Genomic DNA, 17,798 nt, shown 5'->3' on the forward strand with positions numbered 1-17,798 from the left:
CAGCTCCAGGTTGAGCTGTTGTTCAGCATCTTAGCTGTAGAGGGCAGTGTCACTGGCCCTCATATGTGGGATCCGAACCGGGGCCTTCTGGCATCCCAAGCGAGTTCTTAACCATCGCGCCACTCGGCCGGCCCCAAAATGGGGATAATTCTTAATGTTCATACTCGATATGAGAACTGAAGGGGATTGAAGGGGAGAAAGAGCATGTATATGTAGCGCATTTGCTCTTACTGTCCTTGTTGATGTTATTACAGGCAGAGCCTGCCCCAGTGTCCCTGCTGGAGCAGGGGGCTCCTGTCATGTAGGATTTGGGATCCCTGGAGCACTGCTATCTTGCAGCTTTCGGATCTTGTGCCAGTGCCTGCGGCTTCCTGACATGGGAAGCAACTCCTGATTGTGATGGGAGGATTTGAGAAGACCAGCAGTCCGTTCTAGCCCTTTGTCCCCTTCCCCTTGCCCCAGTCCAGGACTCATGCCCAGGATAGGGATGGAGAAAGGGAGAGAATGTTCTGGGAAAGCCCTCTTCATCCCTACCTCCCTGTTTCTTTTCTTCCTTTCCTTCTTCATTCACTCATTCACTCATTCACTCATTCACTCATTCATTTATTCTCGACAGGATGTGGAAGTCCTGGGGTCTGTACTAGTCTCTGGAAGAATCTAGTTCAGGCTTCAATCAGGGCTGGGAGAGAGAGGGAGAGAGGGAAAGGGGGGGGGGAGACAGAGGGGGAGAGAGAGAGGGGAAGAGAGAGGGAGAAGGAGAGGGCAAGTAAGAAAAAGCAGCAAATGAAAATTAAGTTTTTCTTCGCATTAAGGAAAACTACAAACAATGATGCTATTTAGATACTATAAAACCAACAGCTTAACAAAAGAATGACTACATAATTAGTTTATTTTCTCCAATGTAAAAGAGATAAAATTGACATACTCCCATGGTTTTGATTTTTCCCCCCCTTGTTTGTTTAGACTTTAGGTGCATAGAATTGAGTTACCCATACTCCTCTCTGCTAATTTAATCTCTCCTTCTCCCCAGGTTCCCATTCCCTTTCCTTACTACCTTCCTCAATCCAGGAAACCACTCCAATATGTTTCCTTTAAAAAAAAAAAGTCCTTAAAATGTGTTTGTCTTTATAAAACACACATTGGGGGGCAGGGATGTTAATTTACAAAAACGTTATTGTACTGTGAGTCGTTCTGGTCCGTTTTTCTTACTCAACGCCATGCTTTTGAGGTCTGCCCATGTTACTGTGTGTTGGTTCATCTGTTTGTTCTTGCTACTGCACAGCATTCCATTGTAGGCATCCAACATGCTTCACGCATTCACTCCCCCAGGTGATAGACCCATCACCACCACAGCCTCATAGCATTACTGAAAGCATTAAATAGAAAGTCTCTGATTTGGAGCTGCCCAAAGTCCCCGTTCAGAAGTCAGCCATCATTACTGGTATGCTATTATTGCATGTATCAGTACGTTAGGCTACCCCGTTTCCATGACATTCAGTGACCTGTTGCACAGGCGCGTCTTCTTTCTACCTCGTTACAATGTAGCCCAATTGACTCTCCCATATACCTCTGATGCTCACTAGGACCCATGTCCCGTGCTGGGTACAGGATTGAAGAGATGAATTTCACAAGGACCCATGTTCTCGAGGAGCACACAGTGTAGGGAAAGGGACAATTCAGGTACACAGAGTAGTCAGTGGTCCCTTCTGCTGGTGAGGGCAGAGAAGGCTTCCCATGGGCGGGGCCCCCTTGAACAGGGTTTTAAAAAATAAGTAGGAGCTCACCAGGTGGATGGGGGTGGGGTGGGGAGCAAGTGGGGAAGAGATGACGCCAGATGAAAAAGCACCACATGTAAAGGGCCAGAAGCCTGTGGCAGGCTGGCATGTTTAGGCAACTCAATGATTTCGTTATGGCTGAGGCAAAGGGTATGAAACGGAAGGGAAGAGACAGCAGCCACCGTTGGTGGAGTTCTTATTGTGAACCAGCAGTGTTCTAAGTGGGAAAGTACAGAGCCTCTTTTAAGCCATGCAAGCACCCCGGGAAGATGCTATCATCATTCTCATTCTACAGGAAAAGAAATGGAAGCCCAGAGAGGTTAGAAAGTTGCCCACAGTCCCACAGCTTATAAATGGGGTACCCAAGAGCTGAAGTCAGGCTGCCTGGCTTCATAATCCCAATGTTATGACCTCCAAAAGACGAGGAAGGTGAGTAGGTGACTGGAGATTGCAGAAGACCTCACATGCCCAGCTGAGTGGCAAGGAAAAAGGCTCAGGGGGCCCCATCTGAGAGCCCAAGTGTCATGATGTGAGTGTGTTAGATCCTAAGAGTGCGTGAGGGTGTGTGCTGTAAGTGTTGTGTGAATATGTGTGTGTATGCATGTGTGTGTGCATGAATGTGTGTGCATGGGTGTGCTTGAGTGCATGTGAGTGTGCGAGGGTGCATGTGTCTGTGCCACAGTGCGGGTCCCTCTAGGGTTAGGGTTGTGTGTGTGTGTGTGAGTGTTGGAGAGTGTTGTATGTAAGTGTGGGAATCTCTGGCTGTGCATGGGCCTGAGCATGTGCTCTGTGAGTGTGAGTGTGGGCCTTGGTGTCCCTGCTACCATGGGGCCCCATGGAAGCTGTCAGAGCCCATTAGCCTGGCCTGGTGTGAGGGGCCTGGTTTTGGCCGCAGAGCTGGATGGGCACACATCAAAGGCAGCCGGAGCCTGGGGCCAGTGGGTGGAATAATTTAATGAGGGTCCAGGAGGGAAGCTGTGGATGGCGGGGGGTGGGGAATGGGAAGGGTGCCAGTTTGTGTCCAGAGCAGCCCCCAGGCTCCACAGCCAAGCATCTGGGATCTGCATATGTGGTGGGGAGAGGGGAGGCTGTGTGCTGGGTGCCTGGCCATGCTCTCTCCCTTCTCAATGCAATGGGATACCTGCCTCTGAACCCCAGGGGCTCCCCACTCCTGCCAGGACAACAATCTATCCCCCAGTTGTCCCAAGGAACTTCAGATGAACCAGGACACCAAGTCATGCATTTTCATCTCTAAAGCTGTCCTGACATTACCATGAAATAGAACACAGGGAGAATCATTCCTAGTCTAACCCCTTACCTTATAGAGGTGTGTGTGTGTGTGTGTGTGTGTGTGTGTGTGTGTGTGTGTGTTGGGTGTTCTTTTGTGGGGGGCCTTGGAGCAAAGAGAGAACTATGAGGGACCTACTCAAGTCAGTTTTTCTATGCAAGATGTGGATAGGAAAAGGAGAGCTTTGGGTCAGGGATAGGGGAAGGGGGTAAGGATGAAGATTCATGTGAGGACAGAATGGCTCTTGCTAGGGAGCAGTTGTGACAGGACAAAGCAAAACGTTGTCTTTGTCTTCAGGGTCTTGGGCAACACTCACACAGCCCTGTGACGTTTGATGATCACAGTGTGAGGGCTTTCTCCTGGAGGTTCCTGGGACAAACGCCCTTTCGTGACAAGAACCTTCCATGGGTCTTAGCCCCATTTACAGGGTCAGGCTCAAACTCCTCAGCTCCACAAGCAAGGCTTCGTCCAAGTTCTAGGGGCTAGGTTCTGGAGACTAGGGCCATGGGGTGCAGATTCAGGGTCTGCCATCTGAACCCAGTCCCCAAACCAGTTTTTTCGGCTGTCACAGGTTCAACAAATATTCTTGAACAGAAGTGCTTTAGATAGGGCATGAACTCTTGTTAAACACTGGCCCCACCGCTCCCTATTATCACACCTTCCCATTTCACTCATCTGCATCACCTGCTTGTTACTTGAAAAGGCTTGAATTTGGGACCATTGAGAGATATAGTAAGTACCTGATAAATGTTGAATGGCTGACTCCAATAGGCCTCGTTTCCTGTACCTCCAGCCAACTCTTTGCTCCTCCATTTCAGCCCACACTTATGCTGGTCTCTGCTCCCTGAAACGCAATTTTTCCTCTGGAAAGCTTCTTGGTGAGTGCCTACTCATCACTCGAGAACCCAGGACAAGTGGCCCCCCCTCCCTGGTCCGACTTGGCTGCTTCCTGCCCTGTGTTCCCACCATGCTCATCTATCTCTGTGTTACAGCCACCAAACTCTGCATTGTAATGCTTTGTTCATGGATCTGGTCTGTCCAGCTTGGAGCATTTGTTAGAGAACTTTGACAGCTGTCAATGGTAATTGGCTAGTTTTTGACATTAGTTTGTATTTGATACACACGTAACATTTCAGTCACTGAGAAAGACTTCGGTGACTTAATTGGCTCATCTCGAAGTGCTATTTGAAAGCCTGAGTTAGCTGGCTCACCAACCTTGGTAACTCCCATTGATAGCTCTGGGTGCTCTGCTCCCAGATCCTAGCATCTTGATCTTCATCTTCAGTGGGTGTAAGAAGAGGCCTCATGACTCAGGGCCTGGCCCTTTGAGGGAGGAGAGTCCCTAACGTGGCTCCAGGCAGAAGACGAACAGCTCACAAGCTGGGACCGGCCCTGCTGCCAGCTTGGCCCAGCCACTCCTGGCTTATGACTGGGCACTTTCTGGGGCTACCAAGGCGTGTTGCCAAGGCGTGTTGCCTGAGCCTGTGGGGAACTGCTGGTAAAATGCACTTCCCAGGGCTGCCGATGGCAGTACCAGGGCACACCCATATAATGTCAGGCTGGTGCCAGGGCAACCCGTCTTAAAGGCTTAGGGTGTAGCTCTCACCCCAAGGTCTAGTCTGAGTTTTGCAGGCTCTCTGATGAGGGTCAGCTTATCTCTTTTGCATCAGGAGGGTGGGTACACGTGAGTGTGGGAGTGAGAGAACATGGATGTGTGTATGAGTAGATACATGAGTGAAGGGATTGTATGTGAATGAGTGTACATGAATGTGCACTGTGTGCAATTATATATGACCGTGTGTCTGTGTGTCTGTGTGTGATGAGTAGATGTGTGCAATGGTCTGCATGTAGGCATACAAAACAAGTAAGAATATGTGTGAGGTGCGAGTGACTGTCTATGGGTGCAAATGTATGTATTCATAGGTTTTCTGTTAGAGCTTATGGGTAAGCTGTGTGGTATGTGGATATGTATACATGTGACACCAGGTGTGAATTTTAGTTCTGTTTCTGCCACTTCCTAGATGTCTTGAAAATTTAAATCTTTCCCCCTTCCTCTCTTTTTTTTTAAAAAAGATTTTATTGGGGATCTGGGGGAAGGGAACAGCGTTGGGGAATCAGGGAAGGGGAACAGACAAATTGCTGTCCTTTTGTTCTTCAGTCTAGTTGTGGAGGACGTTGCTTCACTGGCTCATGTTGGTATTATCATTGCGTTCTTCCCAGGTGAGGCAGTCGCTCACTGGACATTGGACGGCCGCTCACGGTGGCTCACGGCAGCTCACAAAAGCTCATGCCCGCTGCTGGCCAGCCCCACTGCAGCCTACACCATCGCCGGTGACTCACAGCAGCCCAGCTCCAGGTGGATCTGTTGTTCACCATCTTAGCTGTAGTGAGCGCAGCGTCACTGACCCTCATGTGGGATCCGAACAGGGTCCTGCCGCTCAGAGCTGGCTTCCCCAGCCAACTCCCAACCAATGCACCACTCGGCAGGCTCTCCCTTCTCTTTTTCTGTAAAATGGAATGGCATAAACAAGATGGTCTCTTAAGTATTCGTCTAGTTTTGATATTCGATGGCCCTGTTTAGGGGTTGAGCACAAGTGTGTGAAAGTTGTGTGTGCACTTGGCGCATGTGTGTGTGTGCAGCCGGGTGGTATCACGCCAAAGCCATGACTGAATTCTTTTCTTTTTTTCTTTGTCTTCTTTATTTCACAAGAGAACTGAATTCCGATTCCACGCTTAGTAGCTGTGCGTGTGAGATCTCAGCTTAGCCCCCTCCCCTCTCTGAGCCTCAGTTTCCTCATCCACAGATGGGGCTAATGATTCCTGCAAGGCTGCTGTGAGGACTAATAATTATTTGCAAAGAGCCTAACCCAGAATCTGGCTCCATTCCCTTTCCATGAGAGGTGCATGTCTGTGTGTGTGTGTGTGTGTGTGTGCGTGTGTGTGTGTGTGCATGCGCACACACATGTGGATGTTCATGCTAGCATGCTTGACTGCGCAGGTTGGTCCAGAGGACAGGGTAATTGCTCTAGATCACTCCTGCCTTGGAGGCTTCTGGTTTCCTTCTGCTGGGTGCACAGTTACCCAGGAAAGGTAGAATCAGGCAGTCAGTCTCTAGCTGCTCGCCTGGGACCACGTGGTCCTGAGGGCCCCCTGGTGTCCCAGACTGGCTGTCACATGAATTCAGTGGCCTGGAAAAATAAGGATTGGTGCTGCAGGAGACAGGCTCCCAAATCCGCTTAGTGCCCACTCCGCCATCCAGTATGTTCGAGACTAAAGAGATTCTCCTTCTTCTTAAAGAGTCAGTTGCCAGCCTGGAATGGTGGCTGAGCTGAGCACAAGACCCTGAGCCCCACGCCCATCTAGAGTGAGGCTTCAGAGTGGGGGTCAGGAGTAGACAGGGCCCTGCCAGCTGAGGGGAGAGACCCAGAAGAGCATCTGTGGCTGCCTGTGGGCTCCTTTCAGGGCAAGAATGGCTCACGCCCTGGGCCTGGAAAAGGCGAGTAGAGGAAGTTTCTAGAAGAAAGGGGGCTTAAGGGGCTGGTGGAGGCTGGAAAAGGCAGCGAGAGAGATGGCATGTTAGGTGGGAAGATCAGAGTGGGCAAATTTGGGAGTTGGGAATGAGTACCGTGTGTGTGTGTGTGTGTGTGTGTGTGTGTGTGTGTGTGTGTGTGTAGAGGAGGACCAGGGAGAGGGTGGATATGGGGCCTTGAAGAATATCAAATCCAATGCTTTCATTCTCTTGGTAAGGAAACTGAAGCTGGAGGATGGCAGGGACGTGCCTCTGGGCAGAGTGAGGTCAGGACTGACCCCCAGCTTGGGTCTGGTGTCTGCCTCCAATTCCTGGGTCCTGAAGGGGGGTGTCAGGCTGAGCTGCCATGGGCCCTCCTTTTTTTCATCCCCTAAGGGTCTTGGTGAACTGCTGTGGGGACTTGGCAGTGATGTCTGCCTCCAGGCCAATGGGAGGGCCTAGGGCTGGACATGATGTCCCCATCTAGGGGCCCCAAATAAACCCAGGGTGGCCACCAACACCACTAGGGCAGGTCCCAAGCCCAGATCCTGGACACCCAGAGAAGATCCCCAACACTAGGCTACATAAATGGGCTAAGTTTCCAACCATCTGCCAGAGAAAGTCCCAACAACTTTACCTGGGGAAGACCCCACCAGGACTCTGAGCACTGAGAAGAGATCCCAACACCAGGACCAGATACACTTAGATAGGCTTCCACTGCATCCTCGGACAGTCTGAGAGGATCCCTACAACTAGATCCAGAAACTCAGCGAAGATTTTCACATTTCGATGGAACACTCAGAAAGGATCCCAACACCCAAACTCTGATCACTGACATTAGATCCCAACACCTGGACCAGATAACACCTGGATTGTCTTCCAACTCAGACCCTGAATACCTTGACTGGATCCCTACAACCTGACCCAGAACACAGAGCGGGACCCGACAGAAACACTCATCCAGGCCTTCCCTCACCCCTTCCTGCCATTCTCAGTTGAACTCATCCTGAGAGGTCTCCCAAATTCCAAGTGGTCATCCCTCAGGATGCCCTGGATGAGGGTAGGGTGCAGGAGGCCAAGCCTGTGCCCTTTATGGAGAGGGGGAGGGGTCCAGCTTAAGGGTGGGCTTTCTCTCCTGCCTGCAGGGGGGGAAATGTGTGCCTCTAGCCCCTTCAGGTGCTGGGACAGAAACTAAGCCCTTGGAGCACTTACAACTCCCTGTCCTGCGCCCCCAAACAGCCTGCTGGCCCGGTGCTGGGCTCAGGGCCAGGACATCCTGTGCCAGTCTTTGAAGCCCAGGTCGTGTGGGGGCTAGGTGGCTGCTGGCACCATGGCCTCTCCCCAGCAGGACAAGGGGGCCTCTGTGACAACTCAGCCTATGCAGCTCTGGGGCTGCAAATCCTTTCCAGCTGACAGCCCACGCTGCCACCAGGTGGGCCCAGGCAGTGAGGGAACCAGCAGGGGCAGGGAGGGGAGGGCATGGAGAATGGCCAGAGCCCTCACTCAGGTCATCTGCTCCCAACAGGGTATTTCACCACCCCAGGGTAGCAAGGGTTATCACATTTCCCAGGCGGGGAAACTGAGGCTGAGAGAGGTTTAATCACTATACCAAAGTTGCACAGTCCATTTCTTAATTAAAACCAGGTTCTCAATTAGGCCCCTTGATAAACTACAGATATTTTTGAGAGCTAGGTGGCATTATTATTCCCATTTTATAAATGAGTCTCTAAGAGTTGAAGCCACCTGTCAAGGTCCCAAGACACACAGGGGGTGAGGCTGGGACTGGAGTCCTTGTCTGCTGACATGGCAGATGGACATGCACTCACCTGGCTGGACTCGCGGCCACCAGGTCGTCATGGTGCACCCAGTGAGAAGAGGCTCTGGTGCGGGTGTAAGTCATAATGTCCACCTGATCAAGGAGTTGTGTTTCTGGTTCTTGAGTATAGAGGACCCAGGGTAGATGTGGAGTTAATCTCTTGGGGGACAGATGTGGGGCTGAATGGGGGAGATGGCATGAGGGAGACAGGTGTGTGGGTGGAGGAGTCAGGTAGGGTGGAGGGCCCAGGTGGGGGTGGAGAGGGGATTGGAGGGGACGTGAACTAGGGGAATAGCTGCTGGATGTCCCTCTGCTCTGCCCCTAACAGCTGGAGATCCCAGGGACTGCAGAAAGGGTCATGGGTGGGGTGGTGCTTCATCGTGCTTCAGAACTTGCCTTACCCTGGCCCTGGGAACAGAGTGGGGATGGTCCAGTGAATTCTTTGGATTTAAAAATTGTCAACTTCTCAGTGCAGAGGGAGCCTGGCTGGCCCCTGGGTTTTGTCTAGCTTCTGTCCTGCCTCCCAGGCCTGGGGCAGCTCAAGAATTTTCTCCCTTTCATAGACCAATGTTTGACCTAAACAGGCAGTGTGGGATCTCAGGGGAAGAAGGGAGGATGGCAGAGGTTTATGGAGAGGAGTCTGCTGAGTGAGCACGTGAGCTTGCCTATGTGTGTCAGTGCATGGGATAAATATCTCTGTGCGGTGGTCTTTTTTGTGTGTGCCTCTGAGAATAGGACTACGTGTCTGACACGACGGGTTTATTATAGCTGCATGTGTTGTTTGTGTCTGGGCCTCTTTGCCTCATCTGGATCTGTGTTATCTCTCTGGGTCTTTATGCTTGTGGCTGTACCAGTATCTTTGAATCTTTGTGTGTATCTGGGCCCCTGCCTCCCTCCTGTCCTGCCCCAACTGGGCCCTGAATGCAACTTTGCTGCCTGAGTGTGCAGAGGAATGTGATGGGCAAGGGGAGAGGGGAGCACATGTCCTGGGCTACAGGCCTGCTGGTTATGGAAAAATACTGAGGACTCCTGCAGCTGGGCATGCCACGCCCGCCCAGCGCCAGGCTCCGCAGCTTTTGCCCTTCCAGGCTACTCCCACTCCCTTTCTCTGGGGGCCGGGGCGCTGCTGAGATGGGTCCTCCATTAAGCAGCCAGGAGCTCCCTCCTGTCACTCCCCAGGTGGTTAGTCAGGCCTCTGCCTCTCCCTGGGCTTCAGCATCTCTGGGGAAAAAGTGAGGGGGTGGGATTACCTTTTCTCTGAAGTCCTTCCAGTCTCTCCACTCTGTGAATGTTGAAGGGATTCAAAAGGTCAAAAGGGCAACTAACTTTCTCTCCATTTCAGGGATCGTGAAAGGGGTCTTAGATGGTTAGTGCAGGAGGGGCTCCTGAAGATAATCTACTCTTACCCCCTCCATCTCATGGATGGGCAAACTGAGGCCCAGAGTGAGGGCTCCAGGTTTCCCTCTTACCTTCTGGAAGGGCAAGAACCATGTGTTCAGGTCTCCTGTCTCCCATCAGGGCTGGTTTTCAGCAGGGCCTGCTCAGCATGGAAGAAGAGGCATTTGAGATGGCCTTAAAGGATGGGAGGGCTGGATAGATGGAGATGGGGTTGAGCTGGACTGGCACCAGGTGGCCAGAAGACATGGGTTAAGTGTGGAAGTGGTCAGGTGTGGGGTACAGTCAGGATGGGGGGCTGGGAGGGTACCAGTTGGATGTAGTGGACAAACAGTTAACCAAGTTTACTATTTGGAAGTGCTGAAAAGGCTGCGTGAAAAAGTTAGAAGAAAACGACCTGAACTTTTCACCAACAATTCATGGCTCTTGCCATGCACCAGTTCACACAGCACTGTCTGTGAGGGAGTTTTTAGCCTATAAACAAATAACTGTATTGGAATACCCTCCTTACTCACTTGATCTGGTCCCCAATGACTTCTTTCTTTACCCGAAGATAAAGGAAATATTGAAAAGAAGACATTTTGATGACATTTAGGACATTAAGGGTAATACGACGACAGCTCTGATGGCCATTCCAGAAAAAGAGTTCCAAAATTGCTCTGAAGGGTGGACTAGGAGCTGGTGTTGGTGCATAGCCTCCCAAGGGGAGTACTTTGAAGGTGACCGTAGTGTATTCAGCAATGAAGTATGTAGCACTTTCTAGGATGAGTCTGTGAACTTAATTATCTGACCTCATACATACCGGAATCATGCACCCAGTGTTTTGTAGATCCCTCGTTTTATATAGCAACATGCCATGGAAGCTTTTCCATAGTAATATGTATGCTTTGAAAGTTCTTTTTCTCTGTTAACTCACAGTCTAGTTAGGGAGACAAGACTCATAGCTGGGTTCCCACAGCAAGCAACAAGAGCAGAATAATGAGGCAGTGTCTCACAGGGTGTCTCAAGGCAGTGGCTGGAGCACTGGACTGGGAACCCACTGGGCTGGCTTATTGGGTCCCACATTGTCCACTCCCTCACTGTGTAGCCTTAGGTAAGATATTTGCCCTCTCTGAGCCGCAGAATCTCAGAATTTCAAAAGGTTTCAAGAGGTTTGAAAGTGAGTCTCTGAAGGGCAGAGACCATCACTGTACAAGGTTGAGGGAGAGGCATAGAAAAATGAAGCTACTACTACCACCATGATTCTGCAGGTCATTAAACTTGGAGCTTCCATTTCTTTATTTGAAAAATAGGAATCATGTTTACCTACTCTGCTTGCCAGGACTTAGTCAGATTAGAATCAAACTAGTTTAATTATTATGACACTTAAAAACAACTAATATTTGGACAATGGCAATTTACCCACATTATCTCACTTATTCCAGTAATTCTATGAGGTAGGTACTATTTTTTACCTTATTTTTCCAGATGAACAAACCATGGTTTGGAGGGTTGAGGTCACTTATCCAAGGTCATAGGAAGTAAGTGATAGAATTGGGCTTCGAGCCCAGGGCTCTCTATTACCAAAAGCCATGGATCTTTGCACTACATCGTTCTGATGTGTGGTGCAGGCCTGAGAAGGGAGAAGAGCACTGGGAGCCTGTGGCCCATTTCACCCTTGTTTTAGCTGCTGTTTTCCCAGGCATCAACTTCTGTGGGGAGTGGACGCCCTCTGGTGTTCTCGGTGCAACATGTCCCGACAGGGAAGACAGCAAGCAATCTGCCTGTCTCAGAAGTGGGGTGGGATGAGCTCAGAATAGCCCCAACTCTTCCTTTCAGAGTTTGGGAGTTCAGGGAGAGTTAGCACACATCTCACCCAATGGTTCCCTGGATGCAAAGCGGTGCTGCAGAAAGCACTGGGTAGAAGCTTTGTGGATCTCAGGCGCCATTTGCCTCAGCTGGGTGTCATTTTTCAGGGTAAACAGCCACTTGGCCAGTATTTTATTTCTGACTCGAGTGCTAGTTGAAAGATATTGCATTATTATTATTCTTTAAATTCTACATTAATGTTTCATGTGCACTCCTGTCCCTATGATACAACTCAAGAGGAAAAAAAAAAGAATCGTTGTCAATCATTATGGGGCAATTTTTACTCTTTGGGCTGATGAAAATGTTGTCATTGGACTGGCATCAAATTGTAAAGCAGTGCAGGCAACACCTGAGGATGCGTGCGTTAAAGCAGCTTCTCACCTGTTAGCTCATTTTGTAGTCACCATAACCTTGTGAAGAAGTTTTTAATTATAATATGAAAAAATAGGCTCGAAGTCACCCATAACTGTTTGAAGCAGGGAACTTTCCAAGGCCTCACACTGCCTCCCTGCAGGAATCTGATGCATTACTCAGTAAATAGGCCATAGCAGCTTGCCCAATATGTTGCCACCAAAATCCGGTTGTAATTATTTCTTTGTGATTGAAGATGCGAGATGCAGCAACCATCCTTCACCTTGGAGGTGATATTTTCTTGTGCTAGAGACTACTGGAAGCAAGAAATTTCACTAAGGTGGTAGGTACCTTAATTTCTGAGGGATTTATTCCATACCTTCTGGCACCTATGTGTCTTATCAGGATGCCTAGGGTATCAGATACTGCTCACCTGCCTGATCAAGATGATATTACCAGTATAGTAGGTCATAATCTACAAAATGATGAGATGATCAAGGTCCTAGCAGACTAGGTTTTGACAGAGGCTGGAGGATTGATATAGCCATGAACAAAGAAAGTGAAGGTGTATTATTGGCTCTGTCAGGTAAAAGCACTCTGCTTTCTGGAGGTCTTATTAACAGGCATTTCTAGCTTTCTTAGTCTTTGGATATCTTGTTTTACCAAGTACGTTTTGGCATCTCTCTTTAACCGAATACAGGCTACTGTTAAGTCCAAGTTTCAGTCAAACCAGTAAAATAGGCTGTCACAGCCATTCTATTGTAAGCTGCTTGAGCTAACATAGCTATATCAATAAATTCAGTGCAATCCAAAATTATATTTCTCTCTCCCTTAGTATAGCATCTTTGGAATCCTTTTCCAGACATAGTCCCCACGTTTTTGCTGATGTAAATTATCAAAACATTGTGACTGTTTTGGTGTTTTTGTTACCTCTTCTTGAGTCACACTTTGTAGTCCTTCTATTTAGATCTATTGGGGTTTGAGTATTGTTATGTGTCTGCAAGCAATGAGGGATCAAGAGTATGTGTTTGAGAATCATCAGCATAACTCTGCAAGGTGAATACCTCAGGCAAGGTAATTATAGAATCTTCAGGAAAGGGGCAGCTAAGGTTCTCAGATGGGAGGAAGGGCAGCTTTTGCTAGCAAATGGCACAAAAGGACTGATATAATTTGGGAGCTGGGGGAGGGGTGGGAACTTACCCAAACATCCTTATTACAATTGTCAGAGTCCAAGCCTTCCTCTACTAACTCTATAACTTTAATTATATAATAAGCAAGACTTCAATTTTTGTGTAATTTGGTTAACCACAAGAACAGACTCTTGGTTTGGTTTTCAGACATGCAGGCTTTGCACTACACAAAATAAAAGATTCCCTCTGGACAGTCATGTTTTCTGGCTTTCTACCCATCAATTCAGCTGAGAATGTCATATGACATATGACATTTGACAAGCAATATGTCAAAGCTTGTCATATTTTATTTTATTTTACCAAGTTCTCCAGTGCACTCAGAAAAAGCCAGCCCATCCGACAATCCTTGTACTTTTTTATTTCCACCATAATGTTTGATTATTACAACTACTTGGTCTTCCAAAGCCTTGCCTTCTTTAGGCCCCTGATGCTAGCCAATTACCGAGGATAACTGAAGTAACTGTATTGCCATCAAATGCCATGGACCAGCAGTGTCCCCTTTTCCAATTTCAATGAGGTCAGTACTACTTTCAAATCTAATCAGATTGGAAAACAAGTTCCAGAACCATTTTTGGTAAAAAGACTTTCAGAGTTTGGTTAGGAAGAGAGAAGCCACCTCTGTATTCTGGGAATAAAGGATTCCATACAGAATTAGGGGCTTATACAACTGTGGAAGAGCTGTGCTGAGGGAGTGGAGATCAAGGAAACTGTTGCTGAAGGTCAGAAGTCCACAGAAGCTGACAGAATATCTCTTCTTAAAAGACACAATATCTGCTCATAAAGCAATGAAGTGCATGGTTCTCAAAAGCGTGGCTGGACACCGCTGTGATCCTCAAAAACCTCTGACAAGCTCCTACCACCTCAGTCTCAAGAGCTTGTGGGAAGCTTTTGTGACACTCTTGTCCATCCATGTGTCTTGCTTCAACCACCTCTAGAGAATAATTCCTTCTATTTCACTTGTACCTTCCGAATATCTTGTGAATTCCTCTTATTGGGAAACTAACCTGGAGCCACATAGGAAGGGAGGTTCCGAGAAATGTAGTTCCTAGTCTTAGAAGGGGGTGACAGTGGTTGAAAACAGACATGCGCTCATAGCAAGGATATCAGTACACTTTCACCATTTTGCCTCAGGGTCAATTTAATTAGTGGTGCTGTTCTCTGTCTTCATATATAGTCTGCAAGGAGCATACTAATCTTGATATTTTGCAGACTATCATGCTGTTCATTAAATTAATGGCACTAAGCTCATTAGACCCATGAGCAGGAAATGTCAAGCACTCCACTTGTCTTCTAGATGGGAGATAAACTCTATGAAGGTTCAAGGGTCTGCCACATTGGTGAAGTTTTTTAGGGAACCTCTTATCCTAGAGCAGGAGTTGGCAACATTTTCTTTTTAAAGGGCCAATTGGTAAATCTTTTAGGCTGTGCAGAGCATAAGGTGTCTTTTGCAGCTACTCAATTTTGCCACTGTAGTGTGAAACTAGCCATAGACAATATATAAACAAATGGATGTGCGTGGGTGCCAAAAAAACTCCACTTACAAAATTAAGAGGTGAACCATATTTGGCCTGTGAACAGTTGCTTGCCAACTCCTGTCCTAGAAGAGACATTCCTTCTAAAGTAAAGGACAAATTGGTACTCCTGACACCTCTTACCACTAAGAAAGAGGCACAATGCTTGATTGTCCTTTCTTTGGTGGTAGTATTTACCACACTTGGGAATATTGCTTTGAGCCTTTTTATCAGGTGACTCATAAGGTCTCCACTTTTAACTAGGACCCTGAGTAAAGGGTTCTGCAGCTGATCCAGGCCGTTCAACTTACTCTACTTTAACCTACCATATCAGGAACTTCTAAATTCATAACAATATTTTTCACAGCTGAAGCCTTCATTAGTATTCTTTTCATTATGCACCCAAATACAATTTAAACATAACAAACCTACTATAATTTATTGGGGACTTTCAAATAGAGCTCTTAGTCTTCAATTTTTTTGTCCCTTGCCCACTTCTCATTCTGATTTTGATATTCTTCAGATCCTCTCTGTTGCTAAAGCTTATTTGACTACCTGCCTCTTGGGACAGTGTTTAACTGTTATTTTTTCCAGTTTCCTATTAAATGTCATCTTCTAAAAATGTTACATATTTTTGTAAGTCTCTCATCATTGAAGGGAATTGCACTTCCTTGAACTCACTGATTGATGGTTACGTGGATGTGAGTTATATAGGCCTTTGAGATCTGGCTCTAAAACACTTCTCCGACTTTAATTCTGCCCTGTTTGTCTCTGTTCTAGGTGAAGACAGGGAATTGTTTGGATTGTAGATTGCTCTATATTTGTATAATGAATGATGAATGCAGCAGAGTCCAGAGTGACCATGGCCCTGAACTCTCAAGACCAGGCCCACCAAGAAGAGAAGTTACCAATGGTGACATCAGAAGAGGAAACAGGAATCTATCCTGTAAGGGCATGGCCACAGCACTGAGATTCCTAACCAATCAGGTAAACAGCTTCACTACCAGGAGAGAAGGACTTCAGGAAGCTCTCAGTCAACTCTGCTGTCAGTGGCTAAGGCCCGAGATGTACACCAGAGAACAGCTGCTTACTGTGCTGCCACGGACCAGTCACAACTGGATATGTGCACAGTGTCCAGAAAGTGGAACAAGATGTGAAGCCACTGGCTCAGGCATGCAAGGATGGCATTGTGCGTGCTGCGGGTGTGTGTGGCCAACATGTGGTTTCCCGGTGCTGTGGTTTTGCTTTGTCCCTTTAGGAGCTTTAGCTGTGGATAACAGAATGTAGGGCGCATTGGAACCTTTCTGATTTGCTTGTTACTCTTATGCAGCAGGAGACAATTTCCTCCAGGTGAAGGGCTGATTCTAGCCTTCTCCATCCTTGATTGTTTTCTTATCCCGCTATATACAGTAGTCTCCCAATTCCCTTATCCAAGGTTATGCTTTTCACTGTTTCAGTTACCCATGGTCAACCATGGTCTGAAAATATTAAATAGAAAATTCCAGAAACAAACAATTCATACGTTTTCAATTGTGTGCCATTCTGAGTAGCATGACGAAATCTTGCTCCATCCTACTCTGTCTCACCCGGGACGAGACTCATCCCTTTGTCCAGCATATCCACACTGGTGTGACAATTAAGTTCACGAACTTGCCACCATGCATTGACAGCACTGTACAAACAGTTCAGTAAGGTTTCATAACCTTGGTATATCAGTGTCTCACAGCTGTGTTTGTGTCTACCTGTGGCGTGTCTTGCTGAGTGACGTTCATTATTGTTGTTGAGTTTTTTTGTGTGCCGTCGAGAGAATGTCTGAACTTCAGTTAGAGCAACCAACAAACATTAAATTTCTTGTTAAATAAGAGTGGAAGTGAAATCAGGAACATGTTAGTCCAAGTTTATGGGGAATAATGCCATGAAGAAAACGGCAGTGTACAAATAGATTAAACATTTTTTTTTGAGGGAAGAGAATGCTTCACTGAGGAAGAGGGATCAGGGCAGCCAGTAACAAGAAGAACTGATGAAAACATTGCAAAAATTTGTCAAATTGTGTGTCAAAATCATCGGCTGACTGTGAGAAACACAGCAGACTAAATAAATATCAGTAGAGGAACAGTTAGGAAAATCTTAACTGAAAATCTTGGCATGAGAAAGGTGTGTGCAAAAATGGTCCCGAAGGAGCTCACTGATGAACAAAAGCAGAGGAGGGTCTCAGTTTGCCAAGCCCTTTTGGAGAGGCAAGACGATGTTTTGGGCTTTGTTATCACTGGTGATGAAATATGGGTGTAGCAATACAACCCTGAAACAATGCCTCCAAGGGCACAATGGAAGTCAGCCAATTCTCCATGATCAAAAAAGTTCCATCAGTTCAAATCAAGAGTCAAAATTATGTTGCTAACCTTTTTCACATAAGAATGATTATTCATTATGAATTTGTACCAACTGGACAAACAGTTAACCAAGTTTACTATTTGGAAGTGCTGAAAAGGCTGAGTGAAAATGTTAGAGGAAAACAACCTGAACTTTCCCCAACAATTCATGGCTCTTGCATCACGACAATGCACCAGCTCACACGGCACTGTCTGTGAGGGAAATTTTAGCCAGTAAACAAATAACTGTATTGGAACACCCTCCCTACTCACCTGATTTGGCCCCCAATGACTTCTCTCTTTACCTGAAGATAAAAGAAATATTGAAAGGAAGACATTTTAATGACATTCAGGATATCAAGGGTAATATGCTGACAGCTCCAATGGCCATTCCAGAAAAAGAGTTCCAAAATTGCTTTGAAGGGTGGACTAGGCACTGGCATCAGTGCATAGCTTCCCAAGGGGAGTACTTTGAAGGTGATCATAGTGATATTCAGCAATGAGGTATGTAGCACTTAGAATGAGTATGCAAACTTAATTGTCAGACCTCATATGCAGAAAACATGGGTCTTGGAGAAAGATAGAGGATTATTATAAGCTTAACAAGGTGGTGACTAATTGCAACTGCATTTCCAGATGTGGTTTCAATGCTCAAGCAAATGGGTACATTCTCTGGCACCTGGTATGTAGCCATCGATATGGCAAATGCTGTTTTCTTTTATTTTAAAAGATTTTATTGGGGAATTG

At 47.2% G+C, this 17,798-nt stretch overlaps 1 long non-coding RNA gene across 2 annotated transcripts in view; it reads left to right on the forward strand.

Annotated features, from left to right (window-relative positions):
• The window catches only part of LOC109383413 (uncharacterized), a 39,575-nt gene extending 23,389 nt beyond the window's left edge, over positions 1-16,186 (forward strand). The window contains exon 3 of one of the 2 annotated variants that reach the window (XR_002124176.1): positions 15,463-16,186. This is a non-coding gene — a long non-coding RNA (uncharacterized LOC109383413). Of the gene's footprint in view, positions 1-254; positions 674-15,462 lie in introns of those variants that run through there. The other variant, XR_002124175.1, reaches the window with a different exon arrangement.
• The last annotated feature ends 1,612 nt before the right edge of the window (positions 16,187-17,798 follow it).

The sequence above is a fragment of the Hipposideros armiger genome, unplaced genomic scaffold (assembly GCF_001890085.2).
Source record: "Hipposideros armiger isolate ML-2016 unplaced genomic scaffold, ASM189008v1 scaffold_82, whole genome shotgun sequence".
In the NCBI taxonomy this organism is placed as follows: domain Eukaryota; kingdom Metazoa; phylum Chordata; class Mammalia; order Chiroptera; family Hipposideridae; genus Hipposideros; species Hipposideros armiger.